The following is a 19,252-nucleotide window of genomic DNA, read 5'->3' as shown; positions in this document are numbered from 1 at the left end:
GCAAAACTACCACCTCCCTATTCTTCTTTTTCTATTTTCTTCTTCACAACCATTCATCATACCGCTATTCATCAATACTGTTGCCGAATCCATAAAAGCCGAAATCTTGTGATCACTGCTTGTGCCGATTTCTTCAAAGCCAGGTTTTTTTTCTATGTTCTTTATTTTTACTAATCTACGATTATCTTTTCTTAATCCTAGATACCTGACAGCAATTCTACTTCAAGGTTATAGTTCCACATTATCATCTTCTTCACCACCCAAAAGCCGAAAGTACCATAGATTTGGGGGCTTATAGCCGAAACTTCAAGACTTTGGGAATCGAGCTCTACCGTCGTTTGATAGATAGATCTGCACCGAATTGCGAGGAAATCAAGTAGGAGTAAGGGGTAAGTACTTATCATCTCAGATCTGTTCTTATTTTGCAAAGTTAAGAAAAGCCAAATCCCTAAAATATAGAGAGGTCATTAATTGGACATGTGGCTCTAAAGGTTTTAATCGACGTTTTTATCAATGATTAGTGTCTTCTTAAGTGTTGGATTAAAGGCGTGGGTTGTTGGAGCAATCGGATTCGGAGCTAGCTACCGTTTTTGGCAAAGAAGGTAAGGTTTCAAAGGCTTTTAGGGATATGGTTTGAGCATGGATGAATAAGTTTTGGGGTTTAGTGATTATGGTTTGTAAATAAGAACTGTGCTAATCAATTGTAGGACATCGAAAGGGGATCTTGGTAGCAGTCGTCGCGAATCAGGTGTGTACCGAACACCCTTCCTTAGTTCAATTCGGCAAAAGCCAAAATGCCGAAATTCTGGCATTTCATAGGCTTGTGAGTATGCGAATGCTCTCAAGACATAGAGTAATTGTTAGATCTAGCACCGCAAAGTGGTAAGGAGGTTCGTGTGACATTTTAGCGTATTTCGGAAAAAGGGGCCTCGATGGGCCAAAACTGGGCCCAATGGGCTTACGGACCAATATGGGTAAGAGATGGGCAAAGTAGCCTGTCGGTTAGAGGTAGAATCAAATTGCATAAAATTGTTAAGAATTATGGAATAGCTTATGTAGTTACGTAAGTTACTGAAATTACCCTTAAAGAGCATAATTACCAAATACCCCTAGGGTTTAAAATGGTCAAATGCATGAATAATTGATATCGTATTTTGCATATTATGCTTTTATTGATATCTGCTGCATGGGATTGGGGTATTGATGGAGGAAGTATCGAAAGTGGTTCATCCACGTCTCGGAGGCTTTGCCTCAATCGATCGATAATTGAGTGTTGTCTTTAACTGTGGAGTGTAGGGTTTGGGTGGGTTGAGATATTCCCACATGGAGTGTAGGGCTGATGCAGGCGGTGTAGCGGTTGGTGGGTTGAGTAGTCTCCCCAGTTGGGCTTGCATTCATTACTGATATTGTTACATATGTTACTGAACTGGGCCTATGGGCCATACTGTTATGTTAAAAAGGGCTAAGGCCTTGCTACTGTATTCTAAAAAGGGCTTTGTTCCACTATGTATCGTTATCTCAGATAGGCTTAGGCCCAATAGGCTCAAGTGATTTAGGCTTTGGATGGGTTTCAGATACACCGAGTTTTCCCAAACTCACCCTTCCTCTTCCATCCTTGCAGTGAGCCCTAGTTGGTGGACTTGGAGTCAAGGGGATTCAGAGGGCCATGAAGATTGATTGCCGATTTTAAATAAATTTAGCATTTAATTTGGATTATTTTATTGTGCTCAAAGTTGTAATAAGGCCGCTCTTTTTAATTAATTTTATTTTGGGGATTATTAAACTGGTTAGCACTAGGGTTCGTTTTATAAAAACTACTTGTTTTAAAAGATCACGATGACGTGCAAAGTTTCCGCAAAGTAAATGTTTTTCCCAAGAAAATAAATGTTTTCAGCAAACGTTTTTCAACCTTAATCAATTTCTTAAAATGAGACATAACCAAACGGTTTTCTCCAAATCATACGAGATGTTAGAGTGTGGCAATGGCGGCATGCATGTCTAGGATTGGATCCGAAGGGAGCTTGGTACTTAAGCAGTCCGACGGACTCACCTCCTCTCCTTTCTGGTTTCCTACCTGGTGCACGGCTTCCGTTCACTTTAACCTACTTTTAAAAGTGTCTTATACAATCACCAACTAAGATTTTCCAACTAAGTAATACGGAATGTTTTGAATGCTTCGATGTGGCGCATCATATCCGGTCATAACGTCTAGGCCGGGTTTGGGGTGTTACATTTAGGTGTTACACATGGGCGTGCCCTACATTCGTGTACCTCAACATCTATATAAACCCCCACTATTCATCATCCCTCTCCCCAAAAACCCTAACCCTAGCCGCCGAAATCTTCATTTCCCCCCCACTATTTATTATTTCTATGTTTTTATTTTTAGCTTTATTTGTTTTTAACTTACTTTTTATTTTATTTTATTTCTCTTTAATACTATTTTTACTTCATCTTTAGGTTTTATAATTTTTATCAAGTAATTTATATTTTTGGCCATTTCTTTACGAGTAATCATGTTACTTTATATTTCCTAAAGAGTTAATGATTCTATCGCAGTTTTGAAGAGCTCTAAAGCTGACTATTACTTAGGAATTTGCAACTCCACTGAAAAAGGTTCTCCACGACTACCATGTCCTGCTCGGCCACGACCATAGCTACCACCAGATATAATATTCTTTTAGTGCAGGACTTGTGGACTAACAAACCTCTACCACCACCGGAGTATCCCCCTCCAATCTCACACTTGCCTTAGCCGACTACTCTACATGAATCCAATTAAGGATTCCATTTAACATTCAGGAAGTTTCACTTCTCTCCCTATCTTATGATCTTATATCTATAATTTTTAGTAAATCTATCTTTGTACATTGAGGACAATGTACATCTTAAGTGTGGGGGGTTATTTATATCATTATCAGAAAAATCCCTGAATTTTGTCTTATTTTCACGTGACTCACTCATATCACTATTAGAATGAATTTTTATTAATTTATGATTTTTATTGATATGTCTTGAATTAAAACATAGGCATTTATGCATTGATTGTTTAAACTTTAAGGAATTAAAGAATCAAGCATGATAAGTTGATTTTTGAGAATTAAAAAATTTTTAGGTTGTTTCCCCAAGTTTAGGTATTATCTTGAGTTGAAATTCACAGGTTTAATATCAAAAAGTCATAATTTTTGTGAGATCTTGAGCCTTTAGAGCATATATTATTTCTTTCATGCTCACTTTTATTATTGCTATGAGTGCGTCAATATTGATTTGTTATTCTAGAACTTGCTTCGATTATGTAAGTCAAGACCACACCATTTGATTTGATATGTCGAGATGATAAAGGCACTTAGGTTTAACCCACTTACTTCATGAAATTCTACCCTCATAATTAACCCTTAGTGAACCCCCTTGAGCCTAACAAGCTATTCATTGATTTATCCTCACTATTAACCCATAACCCATTATTGTTGAAATCCCCTCATTTGATCCCTATTTTTGTCAAGATTTGATTTGAATAAATTGCTTAGCTATGTTTTATTTTTGATAGTTAGCAAAGTTCTATTTGATTTGTTCTTAAAAAAAATTAACAATAATATATATACATACATACATATTAGTAGTAATTCTTTTTGAGCTTAAGTATTTAATTCTATATCCCATGAAGAAAAGCACAATTCTAGGATCTTCTAATTAGGAATGTAATTTGTCAGTATTAGTATTTTTTTCTAGTTAGGTAATTTTTCAATTCAATCTCGTTTCTAACCTTTTCTTTCAGCTTGTGACCACACCCCCTAACGAAAGCCATGTTACAACCTTCTAAAGACTTTTTGATTGATGTATCATCTCAATATATAGTGGAGGGGATTTGATTTTCACACAAGCCTATGGTAATAACTTTTCATATTGACTGTTGAGTGCTAAATTTCTTGTCCTTAAACAGCTCGAGTGATTTGAGTGAATCTTTAGTGAGGATGTGAAACTCTGTGATATTTTGAATCAAAGGTGATTACTTAGATGAGGGGAGACACCTATGTTTTCATGATAAAATGCTCAACTTGGAATGTTTGAAACTTTGATATTTTTCGAGTTGAATTTTCAATGTATGATTACTTATGGATTATTTTGAGATACTATTGATGAGAATTATAAGTTGAGAAGATTTTATTTTGATTGTGAGTTGAGGATTTTGCTTGAGGACAAGCAAACGCTTAAGTGTGGGGGTATTTGATAGGTCGTAATTTATACATATTTATCCCATGCTTAAGCACATTTTTGGATGAATTATCATTAAATTTGCGGAATTTGATGCTCCTAATCCTTTAATTTCATATCTTATACTTAGGTGAGCATAGGAGAGTAAAAATAACGAGAAACGGGCCAAAAACGGAGAAAATTGGTCAACGTGGGAAATCAACATGGCCTGGACTTCCTCACACAGGTTGACCACACAGTCGTGTCTATTTAACAGACTCTAAACACGGCCTAAGCCACCCCACATGAGTGTGCCATACGGGTATGCCCCTGTCGAGCCCAAGTCTAGTTCTATTTGGAAAAGGCCACTCTTGAGGGCTTTGAAGCATTCTAAAGCCTATATAAACACCCTATGAGGTACCTAGAAAGAACACACGGAGTAGGAGGCAAGGAATTACTTGAAGAACACCGACTGATCCATCTCAGAAGCCGGAATCTCCTTCAAGACTGAAGATCTCCCTTCAATTCCCTTCTAGAGTTCTTGGGTTTTCTTTATGTTTTGTTATCATTATTCTATTGAGATGTTTTCATTCATAATATGAACTAAACCCCCTAAATACCTAAGGGGAATGAAACCAAAGACGGATCTTGTTATTATTTTCTGAATTATATGATAAATATTTGATTTCTTCTTAATTATGTATTCTAAATTCTTGTTTTAATATTCCAGGATATTGATTCAAGTATTGATGTGTGATAAACATAATTTATACATGTTTTTACCCCATGCGTAGCATATTTTTGGATGATTTATCCTTAGATTTGGTGAATTCGATGCTCCTAATCCTTTAATTTCATGTTTTATACTTAGATGAGCATAGGAGAATAAAAAGAGCGAGAAACAGGCCGAAAACGGAGAAAATGAGCCAACGTGGGAAATCAACACGGCCTGGACTTCCTCACACGGGTAGACCACACGCCCGTGTCTATTTACCAGAATTGAGCACGACTTACACGGGTAGACCACATGCTTGTGTCTATTTAACAGCCTTAAACACGGATTGGAGAAATCGCACACGGGCGTGTCACATGGGCGTGTCCCTATCGATTAGAGGACACTCTTGAAGGCCACTCTTGAAGGCTTTTAGGCATTCTAAAGCCTATTTAAGCACACTATAGGAGGATTAGAGGACACACACGGAGTAAGAGGTAAGGAATTACTCGAAGAAAGCCGATTGATCCATCTCAGAAGCCGGATTCACCTTCAAGACTGAAGATCTCCCTTCAATTCCCTTCTAGAGTTCTTGTGTTTTCTTTATGTTTTGTTATCAATATTCTTTTGAGATGTTTTCGTTCATAATATGAACTAAACCCCCTAAATACCTAAGGGGAATGAAACCTAAGACGGATCTTGTTATTATTTTCTGAATTGTATGATAAATATTTGACTTGTTCTTAATTATGTGTTCTTAATTATTGCTTTAATATTCTAGGATATTGATTCAAGTATTGATGTGCTTATTCAGAGGAGCAAAAGTCCCTGTCTAAGAGTAGATCTAGCATAATTAAGCGGAGTTGATTGCATGCCTAGAGATAGGGTGACAAGATTTTACCGGATTAGGGTGAAACCTAATAAAAGAATCCATAGATCGAGTGAATGCAACACTAGGGGTGTTAATGAGAAAGAGATTTCAATTAATCAACCTAGGGTTAGATGTTGTTAGTCTCGAGAGAGATAAAAATATAACTTAAGGATTTCTACAGATCAAGTCAAGTGAATAAATCATCTGATTCAGAGTCAATAACAAGTGAAGTCTAGGTGGATTTTTCCCTTAGGTATTGTCCAAATCATTCAGTTTTCCCAAAAGTTATTTCCCCAATTTACTTCATGTGCATTCTTAGTTTAGTAATTAGTTTAGATAAAACAAACCCCCTTTATTTTTAGGCTAGATAATAATAAAAAAGTTAATATTAGTACTTTTAGTTCCTTTGGGTTCGACATCCCAGTCTTGCCATAAGCTATACTACTGTTCAATAAGGTGCGCTTGCCTTTGTCGTGATAATAGTTAGTTTTCAAGAACGGACATTCATAAATTATAAAAATTATCACGATTTGTTCACATCAATGTGCTTATTCAGTGGAGCAAAAGTCTCTATCTAAGAGTAGATCTAGCATAATTAAGCGGAGTTGATTGCACCCCTAGACATAGGGTGACATAAATCTGCCTGATTAGGGTCAAACCTAATAAGGGAATCCATAAATCGAGTTAATGCAACACTAGGGGTTTTAATTAGAAAGAGATTTCAATTAATCAAGCTAGGTTAGACATTGTTAGTCTTGAGAGAGATAATAATATAAATTAGGGATTTCTACGGATCAAGTCAAGTGAATAAATCATCTAATTCAGAGTCAAGTAACAAGTGAAGTCTAGGTGGAATTTCCCTTGGGTATTGTCTAAATCAATCAGTTTTCCCAAAAGTATTTCCCTAATTTACTTATTGTGCATTCTTAGTTTAATTAATTAGTTTAGATAAAACAAATCCCATTATTTTTTTAGGCTAGATAATAAAAAGAAAGTTAATACTAGTACTTCTAGTTCCTGTGGGTTTGACATTCAGGTCTTGCTATAAACTATACTACTGTTCGATGTGCGCTTGCCTTCATCATGATAATAGTTAGTTTTCAAGTACGATCAATCATAAATTTAAAACTTATCATGAGACATCACATCAAGTATTTGGCACCGTTGCCGGGGAACTAAGATATTAGGAACACTTAATTTTTATTACTTTAGCCATTTATTTTTATTTCAATTTAAATTTATTTTTTCTTAAATTATTAAAATTTTCTTTTATTTGCTTCTGGCAAGTTTTTTTATAGTTTATGACTAGAAGAAACCCATCAGGACCTCTACTTTTTTATAGTGAGATCGAAAGCACAGCTCGCAGAAATCAAAGAGAAATAAGGCAAAGCCTACGATACATAGAGAAAAGGTAAGAGGACTATTGTCAAGCTACAACTAAGGGGATGGCTGAAAATCAGAATAATCAGCTACCTCCTGTGGTTGCCGTAGATCCAATAAATCAGAATCCTACTCCTCGTTCTATGTATGATTATGCTAAACCTAATTTAACAGGAACTGAATTGAGTATAGTTAGATCTGCTATTGCTGCAAATAATTTTGAACTGACACCTAACACGATTCAAATGATACAACAGTTTGTTCAGTTTGATGGTTTGCAGGATGAGGATCCAAACGCTCATTTGGCGAATTTTCTGGAGTTTTACCACACTTTTAAGATCAATGGTGTTTCTGATGATGCCATTCGCCTTTGGTTGTTTTCATTAAGTTTAACTGTGCGGACCAAAATGCCCCTACTTCGTGTGTAGTTTTCATCCCAGAGCCGATGTCGTGACAAATCAGGACCTGTGTTGTGACATAGAAGTCAATATGCTCCTCTTTGGGATGTGTTTTGAGGTATGTCGTGACACCCTTAATCAGTGTTACGACGTCACGACATTAAAGGCAATTTCATACTTTCTCCATTTTGCTCTCCATGTTGCAACATCGAGCATCCCGTGTTACGACATACTGCCCAGTATCAGACTAAAATGCCTTCTAATGGTCTCCTGCATATTTACAAAGTACGCTAGTTGACTCTTAGGCCTCATTCGGCCCTTAAGGTTAATAAAAGACTCAATTTGCATATTTTATTAGATATAAGTAAAACTAAAGAAACTTAATTAAAATATAACAGAAATGCTTGTATTCAGGCTCCTTAAGTGCAAAAACTAATTTAATCTGCTACACTGAATTACTGTATATCACTTAGTATAATCATACATAATACGTAGAGTAGGAGGTGCAGGAGGCTACTGATTATTTTCCATCTCCACAGTAATATCCTTTTTCTCTTGATCGTCTATTAAAAGTTGTTGACTTTGACTTGCTTCTCTAACTTCTCTTTGATTTTGGTGAGCAGTTTTCTCGATCTCACTATCAGAAACTATCGGTTCCAATGAGTTTCCTCTAGTCATAAACCACAAGAAGCTGTCAAAATCAAACAAACTAAAAATTAAAATGTAAGTTATTTAATTTGAGGTCTTTTATTTAAAACTTATATAAAAGTATGAAAAGAAAAAAGACCATCAAAATAATAATGGTAGTTATTTAATATAATAGCATATTAGCCATTTCCTAACCGTGTTGATGCCCAATTAATTTGTGACACCAACTCAGTCAAAAGTTTTATTGAAGTATATACTAAATAAGAAAAAACATATATTTTTTTTGTAAATATCATTAAATTATTTTTTTCTCAGCCAAATAGAAATTTTATTAATAAGAAGCAAAGTACGTAGGCTCACCTTATAACCCTATTGAGGAATTTAAATTACATAAGATAGTACATTGAAAATGACTCTTTGTTTACTCAATTAATTTTAAATTCAATACTTTACCTTTTCATTGAGGAGATTTTGACCTCCTGAAGAGAAGCTTTCAAATCGTCGTCCTTTCAGGATCAAGGTATCCCCTCAACAAGTTTAATATTGGGCTTGGGGCGTATATGCTTGATTTTATTATTGCACTTTGTCTCTTTTATCTGGCAAGAGCCATATCGGGTTCATGGAAATGAGTGCCTTCAACTAGAGAAAGTTGTTGTCAAAACACATTGAGACGATGTGTGTTAGATCTCACGATCAAGGCAATGCCATCTTCATGGGTGTATCAAACACCCAAGCTTGGGCTACTGCCTCGTCTCGCATCAATCAATGCCCCAAGTCGATTGGTGGATTAGCTTTCATCATTCCACATCTAAAAACAGTACACTACAATCCTCTATTAAATTTTTAAGAAAAAATGCAAAAAAATAATTTTATTTTAATATTATAATTCTTTTTTTTCTTAGCCAATAGTCCACTTTATTGAATAAGATAAATAGTTCTCTCCCAACTAGCGAACGTCAAGGGTGTATGTATTGAAAAAATAGAAAGATAAAAATTAAGTGCGATTTTTGCAAGCATACAGGTCAAATTGTAATATAGTTGTGATACAACAGAATACTGGGTTAGTATTCTAAGGATCATACCCAAGGAATTGCAGATTGGGGAAAATCACTCTTAAATCAATTACCAAAAATAATTGCTAATATGATAGAGTTACGAATTAGTAGCGTTAATTCCAATTTAAGATAATAATAAAACTAATTAAATCAACTAAGACTAAATCTAATCCTAAGTTATTCGGGTTTGCCTATTCATAGTTTTGACAATGCGAGCTATTAGCCCAGAATTAATTGAATCCCTAATTATTCACTAAACCAACAATTACCCTTAATTTTAGTACTTACCACCCTTAGCTTTGAATACCATCTTGGTCTCATCTTTACTAAGGATTACCACGTAAGACACCCTCTCGGTCTCACCTATCTAGATCTAATACTAGGGGCGACACTTCCTAGTATACTAAATACTCTCGAATAAATACTTAATCCTAAATGATTATTTACTTAGCCAATTAATCAGTTTATCAACTGAATCATACAAGATATTGATAAATCACAAATTATTCTACTATTCATGCAAACATTCAATTAAAAATATTAATGAAAGCGATATGAATAAAGGAATAAGGAAAAAAAAAAGGAATACTCATTAATAGATTCATGGAAGTGTGGATCCAGAGCCATTTTCATCGCAATTGTTTCAACGTCATAATAGAAATCTCCGATTAAGTGAACATAAAATAGACTAAGTAAAACCTAAGAATGAAATAAAGTCTGAATAATAATCTTTGTCTCCCTAAATCTGTGTGTTTAATCTTATTACAATGACCTTTATATAGGCTAAATTTGGAATACTAGAGTACCTAAAATATCCTTAAAGTACTTAAAGTTTGACTAGGAAAGAACCCTTGATTGGCTGCTAGAGACGTGGTTGAATTATCCAAGTTATTGTCACATCATTGCAACGTCCTTGTTTTCCATGTTGCGACGTCACCCTTGCTTCATCCCTGGTTGCTTTTATCTTCGGTGTTGGCACACCAGCATTCTTGTGTCACAACACGGGCATCAATTTTAGCCTGGGTATACATCTTTAACTCTTGATTTGACCTACAAGACCATGTAACTTTATTTAAGTATCTAAAGTATAAGAAAACTGTCTGAAAAGCATAAACTATGACTTCAAGTATGACAACATGAATACGTGCTAAAATGACTTGGTTTGACTATTAAACAAGCTAAAGTTAGGTGAAAAGGGGATGTAAATAATAGTGTAATTTGTAGCAGATTAATAAACAATATGCAAAAAGACCTGACCTGATAGCTTCCAACTCCATAATACTTGAGAATTAAAAATGCCTGAGAAATAGGATAACAAAATGTTATTAAACACTAATATAGAAACTAGTTGATACGAGTCTCAATGCCCAATTTTAGACCCATGGATGTGATGGGTTTACACTACCTCAAAGTCCAACAATAACGTGAAAGGTCAAGAAAATCGAACCAATATTCGACGAAGGCATTATGTGAGGATAAATATTTTCGAGGAAACGAGGAATGATACATACACGGAATGAGTGAAATGTACTAAAGTCAATTCAACTAAGCTATCAATTTTGAAGCAGAAAATATTAGTCAACTTGTGTCAAATTTTTGGATGAGATGCAAACATTTTTGTATTAATATGTATTCATAGTGTTTGAAAATGTATATCTTAGCTTCGAAACACACATTGAATTACTCAATTTTGAGTTCGAGAACCCATGCAATGATCGTTTTAGTGAAGACTATGGGAATAGAATTTCTGGATGAGATTATTATGAAAATTATGAGTTATGAGCTTTTAATTCGAGTTTAAATCATATTGGGTTTAGATTTTAGGTTTAATTTCTATTATATTTGATTCCAATATTGTATTTTATCAGTTCTTATTATTTTATTATTTTTTATTTTGAAATTTTTATAATTTATTAATTATTTTAAATTATCTAGGAGTTTTATGTCAACAAGAAAGTTTAGTTTAAAACAACTACTTGTTTAGGTTAATTAGAGTTCTAGTATACTTAAAAGTTTTATTTATATTATTTAGCTAGCCTATATAAAGGCCTTTGCATTGTACAAAATTCAGTCAATTCATTATTATTAAACAACTTTTCTTTTGCGTTAATAAATTCTCTTTGAGTTTTTATTGTCAATAATTTTTCATAAGGTTTCTTTTAGAAGAGTTTTAACAATCTTTTCCGATTGTGGCGATCATCTTGAAACTATTTATTGCCAAGTTTTCTTTCTCGGAGGGGAAATTAAAGCTACTTGAAAGGGGTTGTGGATTCTTCTTATTTCCAAGGGTCCTTAGGACTTCTACATGCCACATTTCATCTTTTTCATCTATCTTCTTTATTTCCTTCTTTATTTTTATATTTTTTTATTTTAGTTATTGATTTTAATTGTTTTTTTTAAAAAAATTTTATCTGACTTAGGTTCGTTTGCGTTATAGGTTGTGTCAAAATACAAGTTTCTTTCTGAATGTCTAGAGCCCTAAGTCAAATTTGCAACTTGGACAAATTTATGATCCTATTTTCAAACTCATCCATATCATTTGGTATCAGTCTCTTGGGCATTTTAGGTGTTCTTTGTTAAACTAATTTCCAGTAAACAACCTCAAAACAATTTTTTTACCCAGAATTTTTTTGGGAAAAAACATATTTTTGTGAGCAAACGTTTTTCAAACGATCTAAAATTTTACATACTGATTCTTGGCACTCTTTTAGAAAATTAAAAATATATATATATTTCCTACAAAAAAAGTGATCGAAATAGTGGAAAAATAGAAAAATAAAAAAATATTTTTTTGGGTTGAATTTTGTACCGAAACTATTCAGGTCAAATCTACATTATTTGAGTAGGCTCTAGTTTAAATTTCGTGATTTTTGGAAGTTGGGATCACCTCGAACGAAGTTTCTCAAGTTGCTTCGCAATTTTTCAAGTTTTCAGATTTCAACGATTTTCATTGATCCTTAGCCTTAGGTTTTCTTTTTTTTTTTTGCTTTTTATTTGTACCAGCCCGATTTTGGGCCTAGTCGGAACAGTGGTTACGAAACCACAAATCCAAGGTCTGAGAAATTATTTTTAATATTATTTTATGTGTTATAGCATGACTATATAAGTGCATGAAAATTTTAGTGAATTAATTTTAGTGTTTGTGAGCTTAATTGAGAAAAAAGAGTAAATCGCATAAAGGGAAAAGGTTTTGTTTTGCTAGCAAAACGTGTTAAATAGCTAGAGAACCATAATTATGGGTCTTTAAAGTGCAAATAGGCCTTTAAATTAGTGGTGGTCGGCCATAGAGACAAAAAGAAGAAAGTTGTCAAAGTTAGGTGAGTTTTGGTGACTAAATTGACTAGAAATAAAATAAAATAAAGAGAGAATGATATCATCTTTTTCTCATCTTCTTCTCCACCGAAAATACCAGAAAATAGGAGGTTTTGAAAGCTCAAAATATCAGCCACTTATATCCCTTGCAAGTAAGTGATTTAGATAGCCTTTCTTGATTTTTTTTTTTTTGCATTTTTAAGACCCTTGTAGCATGAGCTAGCTAATGAGGGGACTATTTTACAAAATAGTTGAAAGTATAGGGTTTTTCCATGAGAGAATTTGTAATATTTGCTGAAAATTTGTGAAAGAAAATGAATCTTGGTTGGTTAATAAACAACTTTTTTGGAAGGATTTTCATGAAAACACCTCAAATGAACCATTTTGTAAAGTTTATAAAATGAGTGATAAGTGTGAGAAATAATTGAAATTTTGGACTGCTTCTAGTATAAAAAGAATTCGGCTAGGCTTGGTTAGTGAGAAAATTTGATAAAAACCGTTTTACGAGCCTAGGGGCAAAATAGTCATTTTGAAAAGTATAAATTATGAAATGTATTGGTTAATATGATGATTAAAGCAGTGGATTTTATTATTTTAGATCAAGAAAATCGAGATTCGGGCTTAAATTGGAAGGTACGAGGTTATGGACTAAAATGGAATAATTAACCAAAATTTCATTCGAGGTAAGTCCATGTGACTAAATAAGCATGTTATCCATGTTATTGTTAATATACTTGAAATCTATCTTGCTATGATTGTATTAAATTATATGTTGATGATATTGAGTATGAGAAAGTGATGTCAAATGCTAATAACATTTATGTGATGATTGAATACATTGGAAATTGGATGAAATAAGATATTCCATTGAAACGTGTAATTTGTACGTAAGTAAGGTAACTTTATCATTTTTATGTCTTGAATGATTAATTTTGCATAATATGATTGAAAATGCATGATGAAATTTAATGTAGTAGAGTCCCAATTGAACCGAGGAATAGATTGGATATCCATGCCATGACATTTAGGGTAACATATGAGCTAGAGTAAGACCATGTCAGGGACATGGCATCGGACACATTTCGTATGCCAGTGTAAGACCATGTTGGACATGGTATCGGCGTTGATTATGATAACCAATGTAAGACCATGTTGGACATGGCATCGGCGTTGATTGTGAGCCAATGTAAGACCATGTCTGGGACATGGCGTTGGCCACCATATGAGAGCCAGTGTAAGACCATGTTGGACATGGCCTCGGCATTGAGATGAGAGCTAGTGTAAGACCATGTCTGGGACATGGCATCGGCCTCAACATGTGAGCCAGTGTAAGACCATGTTTGGGACATGGCATCGGTAATTCACTCTCTTGTATGAGGCTTATCGGATATCCATTAGTATTCCAAAAGGGTTCACAGGTTATTTTAAGGCTCATGATAATGATATGGAAGGATATAATCATGTTGTGAGTGGTACAGGTTCTTATTCGAACTCATGAGATATGAGTCTAGTTATGTTGCCCTGATGGTAAGAATGATATGAGTAAGTTCTAGCTATGAAAATGAGTAAGCTATGTTTATGATCATGTTGAAAGGGTACAGGTATGTACTAAAAATTCAAGAGTGATGAGCTCGATGCATGTTGGACTTTTGGTAAGAATGTAAATGAGTAAGTCATACTTATGAGAATGACTTTTTGACAACCTTGTAAATATTAGGTCGATGCCTATGGTGGGTAATTATGTCGTAAATTTGATTGATGATTATGTATGAGGCTTTTAGGTCGAATTAAATTGGGACATGATATGTTTACCCCTTCACCTTGTGGCCTAATGAATATGGAAAGAGAAATTGATTGGCATAAAAGCCTATTTAAAGATAATTATGAAGAGGTAAAATTAGCATTGAAACAATTTTGGACAGCAGCAATAGTCCAACTTTAAAAATCCACCAAAAAATTGTGAAAATCGAATTAGAGGCTAAATAAAATATAAAATTAAAGCTTATTGAGTCTAGTTTCATATAAGCAAAACAGTGTAAGCAAAATAAGTCCATGTTATGAGGTATTTGAATTGTTGTGAGACAGAGTCAAAATGATTTCAAAATCCCCTATTCCAATTTGGGAAAATCATTAAAATTGTACAGAAATAATTAAGGGTTATAATTTATATTATTAGAATCCTTAATGAATATATTTTCAAAAGAGACAAAAGGGAACATCATCTGAATCCCTTATGAGGAGATAATTAATTTTTAGTGAGGAGGGGTCGGAACTATCTGACAGCGAAATAGGGGTGACTTTAAATATTAAACTGTACTTATTGGCTGGATCAAAAATTTTGAAAATTTTATGGTAAGAAGATATGTGAGTCTAGTTTTAGGGAAAATTAGTGAAACTTAATTTGGAGTTTCATAGCTCCAGATATAAATAATTTAATGGCTGTGACTCGAGAAAATAACTTAACCTAAACATAAATAAAAGTACAAATATGGTTGTATTACCTTGAAAAGAAAGTTGATAAATTGCTTATTATTTTTATGCGGTCTTACTAAGCTATAAAGGTTACTCCCTTCCTTTCTTTTTTTTAGTGTTGATAGGTTAGCTTGGGGTTGGAGATCGTCTGAGGCAGCATCACACTATCAAGCCATCGCCTTTGAAGTATTGACTCATATATGTTAAGCGTTTTCGTGTGAGTGGCATGTATAGGGACTTAGTTTTTATGTTAGCCATTATTATGATTAGCCAAAGGTATTGGCTTACATTGAGCTACTTATATATCGCCATGAGGTGTGGCTCATAGTGATTATGGTTTGTAAATCTATCTATCCATGCTAAGTTCTAGTGCTTGTGATGTGATTTTGCTTGTAAGGCATGCATGATTGGTATTAAGACATATGTGCATGATGAATGTTTTATGACCAAATCTAAATGGTCATGGCCATGAATTAATTGTGTAATATGGAAATAAAGATGTGAAGGATTAAGGGTAACTTAAAGGCTTGGAAAATAGCCTAAGTGTTGGCCACACGAGCTGAGACATGACCATGTGTCTCAACTGTGTGGGGGACATGGCCTTAGTACACGGGCGTGTGGCTTGGCCGTGTAGTTCAAATTATCCGCTAATGTCATAGTCAGAGAGTTACACGGCCTGAGGAAACGGGCGTGTCCTTGAGTCCACACGGGCATGCGACCTTGTGTTATGGAAAATTTTTCTATGTTTTCCCAAAACTTTCTCAGGTTCTTAGTTTAGTCCCTAACTACTTTCAATGCATGTTGAGGGATTCGTAGGCCCATGAATGGGACATTATGCATGTGTATGGAAAGTTTTGATACAAATGAAATTTTGTAGCCCAGTTTTTGCATGTTTGTGAACGATTTAGTCCAATAATGCCTCGTATACCCTGTTCCAGCATCGGACACGAGTAAGAGGTGTTACATTATTATTCCTTTACATATTCTAACACTTTATTGTTTCTTATGTTAGTAGGTTAAAGTACGTTGCACATTCCTTCCTCCATGGAACACAATTCTTTAGTGTCTAGCCGATTTTAGACTCCTAGTGCCACTATACATTCTGATTAGTTGATATAAACACTTTTAAAAGACTCACAAAATTAATTTTTACCTCATTGAGAATTTGGTTTTTATTTCTGAGTGCATAACAATAAGGTTTTCATAATGATTCACAATACTATGATCAGAAAGTTGCAAAGGGATCAAGAGGTTCAACATGCTCAAGATCAGCAATAAGACACTATTCTAGACACGATCAACAAAAATTTGGAATGTCTAAGTACCCAAATTGAGCGTCAATATCATTATTGGGGAGATAAGGTTGACCAGCCTCGTCTTCGTGCAAATAATGTTAGATGTATACCTCACACGAATGATGAGACTTTCATCAATAATGATCATGGACAACCTTCTTTGGCTAAACCAAAGTTCGCAATTCCACAATTTCATGGAAAGAATGATTCTGAAGCATATTGTGAGTGAGAATAAAAAATTGAACTTATGTTTCGTTACTATAAATGCCTAGAAGGGGAAAAAGTCTCATTGACGACCATTCAATTTTCAAATTTGATAGCCTTTGAACATACTAACGTCCAAAGTGTGAATGCTGCAACTAAATATATAGATTTGAGGTTGTGTCCGCAAGTATACAGGTCATTTTGTAATATAATTGCAACGAAATTGGTAAGTACTCCGAGGATCATACCCAAGAAATTGCAGTTTGGGGAAAACTGCTGCCACGCCAATTATTGGAAATAATTACTAATCTACTTGAGTCACAAATTAGTAGTGTTCATGTATTGGCTTCTCTTATCCCTTGTTTCAGCCACGCGAGTTCCTTTAGCCTAGATCCAATTGTTTTACCTAATTAATAATTGATGTAGGGTGCTAATCAGTCAACTAGTCTGTAACACCCCTAACCCATATCTATCGCCGAAATAGGGTTACGGAGCATTACTGGACTTAACAATTAAACAATCATAACTTCTCATACATTTTTCGTATTCAAATATAAATCATTCACATTCAATCATAATGTCCCTAATATGAGCCTACGAGGCCCAAATCATGTATTAGAAGTTGTTCGGGACTAAACTGGTAACTTAGGAATTTTGTTTTGGAAAACATAGAAAATTTTACAAAATACAGGGGACACACGCTCCTGTGGCCTGGCCGTGTGTCTAACATGGTCAAAGATACGTCTGTGTCAAAGGCCGTGGGGACATTCGAAATGGGATCGCATGGTCGTGTCCTAGCCCGTTCCTGACCCCGTGTAACTCCCTGACTTGGGTCATGATGATCGCTAAACTAACTAAAAATTTGACTAAGGCAAGCGCACCTATCGAACAGTAGTATAGTTATGGTGAGACTGAAAATATCATATCCACAAGGACTAAAAGTACTAGTAATTGCTATCTTTTTATTATCTAGCCTAACAATTAAGAGATTGTTTTAAACTAAGACTAATTATCTAATTAAATAAAATTACGATAGAGAAAAAAAATTGGAAAATACTTTTTGGAAAACCGATAGAGAAGACAATACCCAAGGAAGAATCTACCTAGACTTCACTTATCACTTCTGAATTAGACGATTTATTCACTTGACTTAATTCGTAGAAATCCCTGATTTATGTTAATATCTCTCTCGATACTAAGAACAACTGACTCTAGGTTGATTAATTGAAATCTCTTTCTAATTAAAACCCCTATTGTCGCATTAACCCGATCTGTGGATTCCCTTATTAGCTTTGACTCTAATCTGGTAGATTTATGTCATCCTATCTCTAGGATTGCATGCAACCCCGCTAAATTATGAACAATCTACTCTTAAACAGGGATTTTTGCTTCTACTGAATCAGCACACTAAAAACTTGAATAATATCCTGGAATATTAAAGCAAGGATTAAAATGCACAATTAAGAATAAGAACAAGTATTTATCATATAATTCAAATGGTAATAAGATTCGTCTTAGGTTTTATCTCCCTTAGGTATTTAGGGAGTTTAGTTCATAATAATGGAAAACACCTCAAAATTGGGAAAACAACAAAACATAAAGAAACCCAAAGAACTTGAATGGAGATCTTCAGTCTTGAAGTAGATCCTATTTTCGAGCTAATTTCGATGGCTGTCCTTGAGTATTTTCTGCCTTCTACTCTCCATGTCCCCTTCGATCCTTCTCTATAGTGTTTTTATAGATTTTGGAATGCCCAAAATAGACCAAAATTAGCCTTTTCCGAATAAAATTACACTTGTGCTTAATAGGGACACGGCCTTGTGTCATGCTTGTGTGAAGATGCTCAGGTCGTGTGCAATTCTGACTTGGTTTAATGTCGACACGACCATGACACACGGGCGTGTCGACTACCCCTATGTCACACACGGGCGTGTGGATTACCCATGTAGAAGTGCCTAGGGCGTGTGAAACACTGAATTAGGCTCAATTTGTCCATTTTTGGCCCGTTTCTTGCTCTTTTTGTTATCCTAAGCTTTCCTGAGTATAAAACATGAAATTAAAGGATTAGGAGCATCAAATTTATTAAATCTTATGATAATCCTTCCAAAAATATGTCAAGCATGGGTTAAATATATATATATATATATATATTATGGTTTATCAAATATCCCCACACTTAAGCATTTGCTTATCCTCAAGTAAAATTCTCAACTCACAATTAAAATTAATTCTTCTTAACTTATAATTCTCATCAATAATGTTTCGAAGTAATCCACAGAAAATCACACATTGAGAATTCAACTAAAAGAACATAAAAGTTTCAAACAATCCAAGTTGAGCATTTTAATCATTTATCTAAGTAATCACATTTAATTCCAAATTGACAAGAGTTGACATCCTCACTAAAGATTCACTCAAATCACTCAAAGTGTTTAAGGTTCAATAATTAAGCACCCAATAGTCAAACATGAAAAGTTATTACCATCGGCTTGCATAAAAATCAAATCTCCACCACTATAAATGAGATGATACACAAATCAAAAGGTCTTTAACAGGGTTGTAATAGGGCTTGGGTTAAAGGTGTGGATAAAAGTTGAAAAAGAGGGTTAGAATTGAGATTAATTTAATAAATTACCCAACTTAGAAGAATAAAGCTAATTACTGAATTACAAACAGGTGCCAGAAATAAAACTTTCTAAGATGAAATGAGCTTT

Source organism: Gossypium arboreum, chromosome 11 (genome assembly GCF_025698485.1).
Source record: "Gossypium arboreum isolate Shixiya-1 chromosome 11, ASM2569848v2, whole genome shotgun sequence".
In the NCBI taxonomy this organism is placed as follows: domain Eukaryota; kingdom Viridiplantae; phylum Streptophyta; class Magnoliopsida; order Malvales; family Malvaceae; genus Gossypium; species Gossypium arboreum.
Note: the sequence above shows the minus strand (reverse complement) of the source record.